The sequence below is a fragment of the Conger conger genome, chromosome 9, assembly GCF_963514075.1.
Source record: "Conger conger chromosome 9, fConCon1.1, whole genome shotgun sequence".
Classification (NCBI taxonomy): domain Eukaryota; kingdom Metazoa; phylum Chordata; class Actinopteri; order Anguilliformes; family Congridae; genus Conger; species Conger conger.
In genome coordinates, this window is record NC_083768.1 from 15,503,886 (window position 1) to 15,515,583 (window position 11,698).

The 11,698-nt window shown below is 41.9% G+C and overlaps 1 protein-coding gene and 1 long non-coding RNA gene across 3 annotated transcripts in view; both read left to right on the top strand.

Annotated features, from left to right (window-relative positions):
• The window catches only part of LOC133137777 (ETS domain-containing transcription factor ERF-like), a 44,789-nt gene extending 43,049 nt beyond the window's left edge, over positions 1-1,740 (top strand). Inside the window, exon 6 of the mRNA XM_061256113.1 lies at positions 1-1,740. This exon is cut by the window's left edge and continues 1,452 nt beyond it. The gene's annotated coding sequence lies outside the window, so the exon portion shown is untranslated.
• A 1,187-nt stretch (positions 1,741-2,927) lies between these two features.
• Positions 2,928-8,532, top strand: LOC133136227 (uncharacterized). Of its 2 annotated transcripts, none has more exons than XR_009709488.1 (4): positions 2,928-3,017; positions 5,431-5,557; positions 7,009-7,130; positions 8,108-8,532. It is a non-coding gene; the product is annotated as an uncharacterized LOC133136227 (long non-coding RNA). The 2 variants fall into 2 exon arrangements; XR_009709487.1 differs by lacking the exon at positions 2,928-3,017 and adding an exon at positions 4,090-4,281.
• The last annotated feature ends 3,166 nt before the right edge of the window (positions 8,533-11,698 follow it).

Genomic DNA, 11,698 nt, shown 5'->3' on the forward strand with positions numbered 1-11,698 from the left:
TAGACCTCACACACTGCCTCTTTGCCTTGTTTTATAGCATGTAAAAAAGAAAAACTCAAAGTTAAATGCAGATCTCGATGTAAACTATACCCATGTTAAAACATGCAGTATAAAGACACATACTAGCGTGTGCTAAATATGAATATTGTAAATGTTGCGGGGGTTTTTTTCAATGGCGTTTAATAAGATCCAGCAAGTGGTTTTAATTGTGTAAAATATTTAGAGGGTAATTTAGTACCAAGGGTCAGTGGGGGAGAGAGTGGGGTTTTTTTTTTTTTTAAAGAGAAACCCAGAGAAAAAGGAAAACTTTTAAAATCATGATACCGGGGAAAGAATTCTTCAGACATTGGCGGTATGGGCGCAGGTGGCCAGGACCGTGTCTCAGTCCAGTCTAATGTCCCAGCATGCCCTCTGTCTAGCTGACCGCCTCATTGGTCCGTGCTGCGCAGGGGGAAAGACAAGAGCTCACTCCATTTAGCACCTCCAGCTGGCTTCGGCTCTCAGACAGACATGTGGCATTTCCACATCACAGGGACCCCAGCGCCGTCGGGGCGGAAACCGAGCAGGGGGTCGACTAAAACGGAACGGTTTCTCCGTCCGGCTGCAAACCCGGCGAATATGGCTGTTAGCGAGACGGAACCTTCCGCACGGAGCGCCGGTGGTGCGGATCGTTCTGGAAGCTCTCGTCCCCGTTCCCCCCCCGGGGGCGGCTGACCTCATGATTGCAGACGAGCGCAGAGGCTGGAGGAACACAAAGGAGCGCGCAGATGCATTAGCGACAGGCGGCGCTTCCTTGGCTTCGGGGAACGGTGGTTTGTCTGGAAAAGGCTGTCCCCGGGCGGACCGTGGCCTGAGCCAAAAGTGTTCTGAGCGCCGAGCCTGACCGCCCGTGTCTGCATTTATACACACAACTGACAGCTGCCTTACCCATTTTAACTTCTCTATCCAAAACGCACTGCCCATCTCTTCTGAGTTACTCTCACAGGCCTTGCCCTAGTCCCAGCCCCTTCAGATAGAGCCGATTTCAGTTGCGTGACAGAAGGAGAATGGGACAGCGGTGCAGGAAATGTACAAGGATCACATTTATTTTTCAGATTAGGTTCCCCCACCACATTTACTTTTTTTCTTTTTAATATGTCAATATTGCTGTTCATTGTTGTTATTATATAATAATTATCATTATTCTTGAATTATTTACCTTTCCCCATCCCACCGATATCACGTAGTTGAGTTCCCCAGCACCCCTCCCCTGTACATTGTTTTGGTTTCGTTTTTTTCAGCCGTGCCGTCTCCCTGGTTTCCCGCTCTTCAAGCCCTGCTTCGCGTTGTACGCTTACAGAAATGTAACTGCGCTTTTGACGTTTATTTTAATACGAGGCTGAGCGCAGGGGCTGATGGGGAATGGAGTGCAGTAGGGGGAGTTCATCTGTGGGTAAGGGGTGTATGCGATCTTGTCACATATTGTCATTTTTTTATTTCATAAATGCTCTCTTTTGGTTCCTGTATATTTTTCATTTTTGGGGGATGTCATTTAAAGGAAAAAAAAAAAAAAAAAAAAAGTCTTGTATTTTACTATGTAAAGGTGTCTGTCTCTCCCTCTGTGGTTATGTAACACTCAGATGGACAGATGAGTTTTAATACCATGATATAACATTGAACTTCTCTTCTACGATTCTCTTTGTTTTTTCCAACTTGTAATTAAGCTGTAATCAGGGTTAATTAAAATTGGTTAAAAACCAACTCTGCTGCCAGATTATTCTTTTTTTAAGCTTCTATTTCAATTTTTGTCGGTTGGAATTAATCTTCGTTGCTCCTTAAATATGAACCCTTTTTTCACCTCATTTACATTTTAATTGTAGCATTTAGCAGGGTGTTATCCAGAGTGGCTTGAACACACGACATTTTTTTTTACATACAGTCCATCTGAGAATTTACTGAAGTCATGGTTAAATACCCTGCGCGAGGTTATAATGCATATTCTGCTACGCTGTGACACCATACTGCGAGTGATAATAAAAACCATAGAATATCTACAAATGAAATCCGCCTTTACCTAAGAGCTGTGTTTTTAATCCCCATCGAATGGGCCGAATGGAACTCTTTCTACACTAGTCTAGGGCCAGATTACACCAGAAAACACAAGTTTTCTCACTGCCTTTGCGCCAGTTATCCCTTCATTGGAACGCGCTTCCCTCCTCTCACGTTTACGTAGGACCTGAAGCGCGTATGTACGTAAGTGCCCCCCAACGCACCAGCTGCACCGCGCTACCGCACATCCCGTGTGTGGGAGAGCATGAACGGCGTCATCTCCGAGATGCACGCGGATGAACGGACATGTTCACGGAGACGTGCCACTGACAGCCCTCTCTGCCAGACGCACTTTCTCAGAACAGTCGTCAGTCAATATTTCCGCGCGGCACAGTTTGCAAATAGTTTGTCAGAACGCTTCAGAAGACTGTTGGAGCCCACTGAGACACACCGTCACATCAGAGAGCACAGTCAGTCACATTGACAGGCATTGCCATTTCTGAGAGGCACTTAAACACGATACTTCTGCGATGCATTGCCAGACAACATATGCTGGTACACACTGACAGAAGCCTGTCTTGGAAGCACTGACAATTTTGGAGAGAGAGAACCACGCTAGCGTGGCCCACTCGTACTCACGATTTTTTTTTCCCAACAAATGTTTTAGCTCGAGGTGAAATTATATCCTCTTTTCAAAATAAAGGCTTGAAAACTACATTGGAAATATGACCTGTCATTCCACCTGTGTAGGAAGAACGCCTGAGGGGGTGGTGCTGGTTAGTCATTACTATTCATATTGTAGGTGCTGATGGACGGGTCCGTCAACACCTACATGATGAAGAGTAATTCTAATAGTCAAAACGTCACGTATATGAGCCAGCGTCGCACCTCTTAAAACAGGCAACGATATTTGTCAGCAGTGCTGACTCGCGTCAAGAAATGGCAGCGCACGGAGAATATTGTGGGTTGAATTACGGCGACAGTGACAGGTTTGACGCGGAGGATTTTTCGCCTACACTGGTTTCGAAATGTCGCTAAAGGGAATTAAATTAGAGAAACAGGGCCAAAACATTCTATGAGATCTTAAAACTAATTTAGATTGAATAACTATAGAGTGATCCATTACTAACTACAGCGCACCAGTGAATAATAAAGACGTAAAAATATATTGTTGGCTGGTTATTTAGTTTGACTGAGTATTCATACAAGCAAACTGTTTTAAATGTTCGCATCAGTGGCGTCTCGTGAGTTTAAAACTTTCCTTTAAACTATAAATTGATCTGAACCATTGATTAACAAGCGCGGCAACGATCTGAGTAATTAATCGTCAATTAACACGCAGTTCTTCACATCGTATTCAGTGATAAATACAATGGAGAAAAATCTAATTTAAATCGTGATTTTCCTTGAGTATTAATACAACGATTAATTCACAATACTCAGTACCATCAGATAGGCCTATAGCCTCTCCCCAATTAGGCTATGAAGTTTATTATAGCTCGTTATACAGTATGTATTTATTTGTATTGGCATTACGAAATTGTGCACATTTTATTAACCTTTGTGGACATGTAGACTTATTTCTCCGCAGTAACATTCGGAAAATAGACTGGAGTGGAAAAGCTCAGATTGTAAAAAATCTTGAAGCGCAGATTATTTTATTGCTGGTTATTATGAAAGATAACGCGGTAGATAATAGAATGGTATGTCTTTTTTGATAAGTCTAGACTAGTCTACTTAGTGATTAAGGCGGATTAGCAATGGATAAATGGATATTTATTAATTAATACGAGGAGGCCGTGTGTTACAATTGATTAATCCTATACTATCGTTCGCACGGATAAATGCCACCCCAGATAAATGAATTAAAACCAGTTGACATCGGTGATTAGTTTAAACCTGGGCCCCACCAATTTTGAGCTCACGAGACGCCACTGGTTAGCATCTGATCACCGCCAGCTGACATGAGCGATTACTCATCAGCACTCAACAGGTGATTGTGTGTAAATTTGAGATTCTGAATTACAATGACATTTAAAGAGTGAATAAAGCTTAATGAAAGGCAGCCGAATTGTAGCCTACCTCACATAAAGTTTATTAGTAATGCTCGAAGGGTATTTGAAACTTGCAACGAAAAGTCATATGCCAATATTGAAAAAGGGTGTCACATTGTTTGCAGTGTGGATATGCATTATAGAAACTCAATTTAAGTCCTAGTGCAATTTAATGTGCAACAGTACGGCGTACATTATGGTTAGTACTAAATAGTATTAACACGAATGGAAGAAAACTGAAGAAATATACTGGACGAAATTAAAGCACGAAAACTCTTTGAATTGAAAGTTGTGTTCTAAGTAAAGACAAGAAAATACCCCCATCTGGTGGTGAAGGGAAGTAATGTAACCAGAAAAATACCAGGGCAAAAAAACAGTAAAGGCAGCAAACTAAGTGAACAAGATTCTCCCCTCATCATAATAGCTTCCACATTTCTTTCTTAATGACATTTTAATGTCACAAAAAACGTTTTAAGTAAAAAAAAAAAGAAAAAGAAAAAAGAATTCAATCAATTACATATGATTAACCAATTATTTAATCACCAATAATGTATTACATGCACTAAATTATAAAGTTTACTTCTACTCAAAGCTACCAGTATGGACAGTTGGAGACTAATCACAGTAGGATTGCAAAACCTCAATGCACTAAAGAAATGTATGTGTGATATTAGCCTCACTTTTATTATTGAATGCAAGCAAATCTGCCAGTTTAGTGTAAATTAAGTTAATTTTATCGGTGTTTTAAAATTAATTGTATTGTCTAAGACTTTGTTGAAATCACAGAGTTTAACATCAGTGAGTTTCAACATGCTTGGACCCCCAACTTCTGAAATGATTCTTGCACCTCTGGATGTTCATCCTTGTTCGAGTAGCATCTTTTTCACCAATTTACCCTGTACAATAAATTTACCAAAGCAAATGCATTCATATTTATACAATTTATTCATTATAAAAATGTATAAAATATGTAAAAACTAAAAAATATATTTAAAATGATTGGTCAAAATAAGTAATTAGCAGATGACTAGCAGAAACAGACTTGATCTGATCATATTTTTTCATATGATATTCACATTACTTATATACTCATTTTAATGCCACCAAATGATACTTATAAATGATGCAGTAAGTGATTAAAACTCATTTTTCTCATAGGAAGTAAATAGTTTCCATTTCTGGGGTGAGTAACCATATCCATTGGCTTGTAAGTCGTTGAAGAGGTGCAACTGCCAAATTGTTGCGTGATCATGCGTTAGTTTTAATATGGCTGAATGCAAAAGGAATGTCCCACTTTTTAATTAAGTATAAAGACCATGTGCAACTGCCCACTCTGTTCACTTTTCAGACTTGCGTCTGCCGGTAATTGGACAGCCCTTTCTACAGCATCGGCTGGATTACTGCACAAAGAGCGTCTCTATGGCCAAACCAGTGGATTGGAGAAGACCACTGTGAACGGGGTTTCATATTTTCAGGTGTTAATATTGGAATTCCTTTGGGGTTTAAAAGACAACAAGAGCCCTGTTCCTCTTGTACAGTTTTTCTTTTCTTTTTTTATTATTATGATGAGTCACTTTACCTTTATGATAACACATTTTTGACCAGCATGGTCATTTCCTGTTTGTTTTAAAGATCTCATAAATTGTATATAATTTGTTATAAGTGTAAATTAGATTCCAGAAGAAAGGCTAGAAAGACAGAAATGAGGAGATGGAGGGAAAGAGGAGTGGCCACTTGGAAAAGACAGGGGTGTGGAGGCACACACAAAAAAATAACCCAGAAAAAGTGAATCCTCTAGAACACTGCTGGTTTTCGGGTTGTTCTCAGAAGCTGTGGTGCATTTAAGTCATTGATTGGCTAAAGAATCGACACTCCTTGTTCTGGAGGTCTTAATTGACAGCTGATTGAAAGGAAACCTCAAAAACCAGCAGATACTACGGCCCCTTTGGGATTCAGCTCTAGAAGAAAACAGATTAAGTGCAAACATGCAGTCAAGCACAACTGTGGTCAGACTTCATTCAGAACATACAACAAACAAATGTGTGCGTGCGTGCGTGTGTGTGTGTGTGTGCGTGTGCATGTGCGTGTGCGCGTGTGTGTTGGGGGGGCTGGGGGAAGCAGGTGTCTATTCAGACAGGGTTCACACTGGCGCCTGCCTGGTGCAGTGGTGTGTTTCCACAGTGGCACTCGATATCCAGAAGGGCTATTCTATTCTCTTCCGTGTGTGTCCTCAGGTAAACTCACGCAGCCTTATTTGGTTGTAATCTGAGTGATGGAAAAGTGAATTAAAAGACCTAATGTTCAGTACCAGGCAGTGAAACACAGTGAATCTTCACTGCGACTCAGTGTGATGCAGTGAATCACGTATATGTTTAGTTGAGATTGAATCACATTGAAGTCTAATTGAGTGTCATGCCGTGATTCATGCTGAAGTTTAGTTGTGTGTGATGCAGTGAATCACATTGAGGTTTAATTGAGTGTGATTCACTGATTCATGCTGAAGTTTAATTGAGCGTGTTGCAGTGATTGATGCTGAAGTTTAATTGAGTGTGTTGCAGTGATTCATGCTGAAGTTTAATTGAGTGTGTTGCAGTGATTCATGCTGAAGTTTAATTGAGTGTGTTACAGTGATTCATGCTGAAGTTCAGTTGAGTGTGATGCCGTGACTCACGTTGAGGTTCAGAGTGTGATTCAGTGGATCACAGTTCAGTGGGATGCAGTGAGGTTCACTGAAACCCAGTTCACTTTGATGCAGTGCTGTTAGTCAGGAGGTGTTGAGTGGGGGATACCACAGTGTCTAAAGATGGTCTCCTCTTTCCTTCAGCACCATAGTTCAGTATTTGTCAATTTCATGCATCTCGGAGCTCTCAAATTGTCACGTCCACAAACTTTGAGCGGTGGTTCCTTCTCCCGTCTGCTTCCCTAGTGAACTCCAGATGGAGCGCACCCACCTCCCCGCGGGGAGGCCCCGCCACCCAAACCCGCAGGGGGGCCTCTTCTCAGCTCCCAGGCTCAGGCCTGGACCCAGACCGCTCTTCTGTGTCGATGGTAAGCGCAGTGTTGGTGTTCTGGAGCTGCACCACTCGTTTCCCATCATAAAACGCTGACTGATGCCATTTATGAGAGGGGACAATACGAGAAACCATTTCAAGGGAGCCCAATTTGAGTCTAGGAGCAGGCATTCGCAGGGTATAAGAGAAGAGATATTGTTTGGCTTAAGACAGATCGATGTGTTTTGGAAACTTCCCATCGCAAATCCACTCGTCTGTCTTGGCTCTTGTGTGTTGTCTTGGCTGTCTTTATGTCTGTCTTTCTGTCCCTCTGGAGAACAGTTCTGGCTGCCACTCCACCTTTTTTCCCCCTGATCCCAGGAATGCTGCTGAGCATCAGCTGATGTGACAGCATGGAGCGTAAACTGAGGCGGGATTTCCCACGATCCTTTGCTCCCTGTCTTTTTGTCAGATGTGGGCTCTACTTTTACAGGACTGGACAGATTAGAATTCAGAAGAGCCTTTGCTCAAGATTTGGTTTCTGAAGAGGGGATAAAGGCAGCGGCACAATGTAGTATCATGCAAAAAGACATTTGTTAAACATGTCCTTTTTAACCATTTGTTACATTGGTTAAAAAGGACCATATTCCTAAATTGACATCCATTTTGTCACCAGTTTTTCAATCAAAATATATAAAACAGGCCACAACTATTTGCTTTCTCCTATAACTGTTACCGGCAAAGCCATATAAATACATTATTTGTAGTTGTACTGTATAAATTCCATTCTGGGGAATTTATACAGTAAGAAATTATTCTATTAATGTATTTCCAGAATTTATCATTCATTCATTTATTATTTACAATTGAGTAGAGAGGGACTATAGCTAATCTTTTGGCTGTCAAATTAGTAATCCAACTTTATATAAACTCTTTGGCTCAGACTTTTGGAGTATAACCCTTCCTTCTCCTTCTGGGTTAACGTTTATGTCAGTTGACACCTCGGTTGTTCTCCCTGTCACTAATTAATTCAAGACTTGAGCTGGACTGAGATCCAGTGACGCTGAGTGTGAACCACAGCCTGCAATGTCGCACGGAGTTTATTCCGCGAACCTGCCTGCACAGAGGGAGGCGCCTGCGCTGGTATTCCTCAACGGTTCCTCGCTGAGGCCCTCTGCTGGTGAAGAGAAGAAGCGCAGTCAGCTGCATTGACTTTGCCGCTCTGCCGTGGAACACAGGGGAACACAGCTGTGTAGTTGGCTCTCTGTCCAGTGAAGCGTAAACAGGCTGTAGGTTTAGTATCCCAGGTGGCCTTGTTCCTCACTGAGAATTTTCTCTCAATATGATTCACTTTCACATTTGATTGGCACGGCTGTGTAATAGATTATATCTCCCTTATTTTCACTGTAATGGTAATGAAAAATGAAACACTCATATTTCCTTTGTTTTTATAATTCATGTTTGGCACATAGTCTAGAAGAAAATAATAAAAAAAGAGCTAAATCTACATAATGTTTGGGATAATTTATTTTCTCCTTTATTTGGCTCTGTGCTGCACAATCTTAGATGTGTAAACAAAAATGAGATTAAAGCGCACAGCTTTTCTATATTTACATTTCAGCACTTTTGCACATCGCTGAATTACTTGTCGTAGATTTTTGGGATTTGAAAAACCCCTGTTGCTTTAGTAGTATGTTTGAGCTCATTATCTTGCTGTTGCATGAAGCACTGTCCAAAAGGTTTGGAGGCATTTGAGTGAACTCAAGCAGACACGGTGTTCCTGTATGCTTCAGAATACACCCTGCTGCTGCTGCCAGCGCTTACCTCATCACTGAAGACATGGACCAGGACCTGTGGCAGCCATACATGCCCAAGTGAAGGGGTTCACACATGAGGGGGGCCTGCTTTGGATCTTGGGCAGTTCCTTTTGCCTCCATATCTTACTCATATTTCCTCCATATTCTGATACAAGTGAACTTATCTGTCCATAAAACCTCAGAACTCTGCATGCTCTTTTAGATACTTGGCAAACTGTTACCAGGCCATCCTGTTTTAATGCCTAAACTAATTGTTTACTTGCACTGTCGCCTTTTTAGTTCTGTTTGTGAAGTCCACACCTGGCTCTTGAAGAGTGTTACCGATGTGCTGGACAGGTTTTTTTTTATTATTGTGATTATTGAACGCTTCACTGCACTTTTCTCAAAATGTTCCAAACGGTTGATTCCGGTTAACCTAAGGTTTGGGCTATGTCTCTGACTGTTTTTTTCCCCCTTGGTTCTCAGCCTCATAATGGCTTCCTTGACTTTTGTTGGCACAACTCTGGTCCTCATCTTGACAAACAGACCCCAAAGGCAATCAAAAGCCTAGAATCAATACCTGCACTCAGGAAGCGATTGAACACATTCCCGACTCATCAGAAACGCACGTGAAGCTATTTGTCCCAAATATTATGGTGTCCAGACATGGAGGGGGGTTTATATATAAGAAGTGCTTATGTATAAAAAATTTTTAGTTGTTATACCACAAACTGAAAATACCATTCCGCTTCTCAGGTCAGGTCTGAGGCTAAGCGGGGTGCGGCTTGCTGGTGTCAGAATGGGAGGCCCCGGAGCTACAACACTTTACTCCAGTAGAGGGCACTCTTCCCCCAGGGCTATCTGAAATCCAATGTGTCAGTGCAGTGATAGGGTGCAGTGCTTTGTAGTGCTGTCATTCGAATGCGACCTTGAATTTAGGCCCCTAAGGCCATTAACGATGCATGAAACAAAGGTGTTAGCCTGGTGCCAAAGCGTCCTGGTGACTTTAGGTCTTATTAAGCTGAAAATATGAAATATAAAAATTTTAATTACCATTTGCATAGGCAAATCTTGAAATGAGTAAAACTCACAGGAAACACTTTTGTATTTTTTTTTAGCAAAATAGAAATAGTAATAGAAATAAGATTTTAAGTCTGAATAAAATACTTGAGAGTGGCTTATTTTTTTAGTTTTTTTGTAGTCTACTCCTTTGCATTCCCTTCCCTCTTTGATTCTCAAGCGCATTATTGCAAATGAAAATATAAATATTATATTATAAATATTTAGTGGTAAATGACTTCATAACCAAATGTCTGTGCGATAAATAAATGCTTTCAATTACAAGAGTGTTGAGGCTGAACTGCAATTGTTTGCACTGGTCTGTGAGAACATACATGAATGTGGGATTCAGTCGTGTTTGGTCCTGCTGTCATCTTGTTAAGTTCATCATTCACAAACGCATTAACACAGCCCACTGATGTGACAGGAAAGATTACAGTTGACAGGAAAGTTGTCCTAAGTTTGCACTTTTATTCCTAACACTTAAGTTGCCCCCCCTCCCACCCCCTTGAACAACAGACACACAGACAGAGATGTGTAAAAGAACCAATGAGTTTCAGACTCAGAAATAAGTGAGAGATTTTCAGCAGTACAAATGAAAGAAGAGAAAGAACAGCTACAGCGATACAGATATAGCAAGATGTCATATCACCATCATCATCATCGTCGTCGTCATCACCATATTTATAATAGGCGTATGCTTTCCCCAGTGACACATAGTTAAAAAAAATTAAAGTTTAATAATCATTATCTTCATTATTATTAATTCCCTTTGGATAGCTGAGGTCATTGTTTCAAACACTAGATGAACCAGGAATGTAGACAGAAGAAGAACTCAGACATGAACAAAAGGCGTGGACGCATCAGAGAGGAGATACTATTGGAGCTCTTTGGTTTCACTTTTAAGGTTTTCACCTGTAATCTGTAAAATCTTAATTTGCTTCCTTCTTTAAGTGCCTTTGGATTTAAGCTGCATTGCACAAAGAAAGAAAGCAGGAGTGTAAGAGGGAAGTGAAGGGATAAACTATCACTCTTTCTCCTCTGAGTTTGACTGACCTACCTACATTACACACAGACACACATACACACACAAACACACCTTTTCATGCCCCCAGAATGCAACAGGACTCCAGACACGGATGTGACATTGTTACAGTGTATACTGCATATTGGAATTGAACCGTTAATTGATTTCCACCAGTGCTGTGCCAATGTGAGGGAAATCTCATAAAAATAGTTTTAATGTGCTTTTTCACTTCTGAGATCCTGGTGTTGAAAGACAAGGGGGGCAGTGTGTGTGTGTGTGTGTGTGTGCGTGTGTGTGAGAGCGAGTGAGGACCCAGTGTAGAGGTTCAACTTTGGTATCACTCTGTTCTCTACAGAGAGGCCCCACACACTGAGTCCCCGTCGCAGGGGAACAGCTTTACTAGAGAGGAGTAACAGTAACAGGGAGAAGCGAGGCGGGGAGGTAGGGTTTGCATGCACCTCTCTCGCCCTCTCTGCGCTGCTCAGACCCCCGTGGCCAGCGCCCCCTCCCAGCCTGAGGTCAGGGAGGTCAGGAGGTCACTGCAGTGCCGTGTTGTCATGTTTCCTGCGCACGCCGCACCGCCCAGCTCCAGGAAGCTCATCAGACCGTCAGCCCAGGTCTTCACAGGGAACCCAGCTGGAGTGCAGCTCGTTAGCCCAACGCCTCGTTAGCCCGATGCTTCCTTAGCAGAGGTGGAAAGTCGAGGGGTCAGGAAGCAAAAGTCCTGCTGTGTGTTTCTTCCAC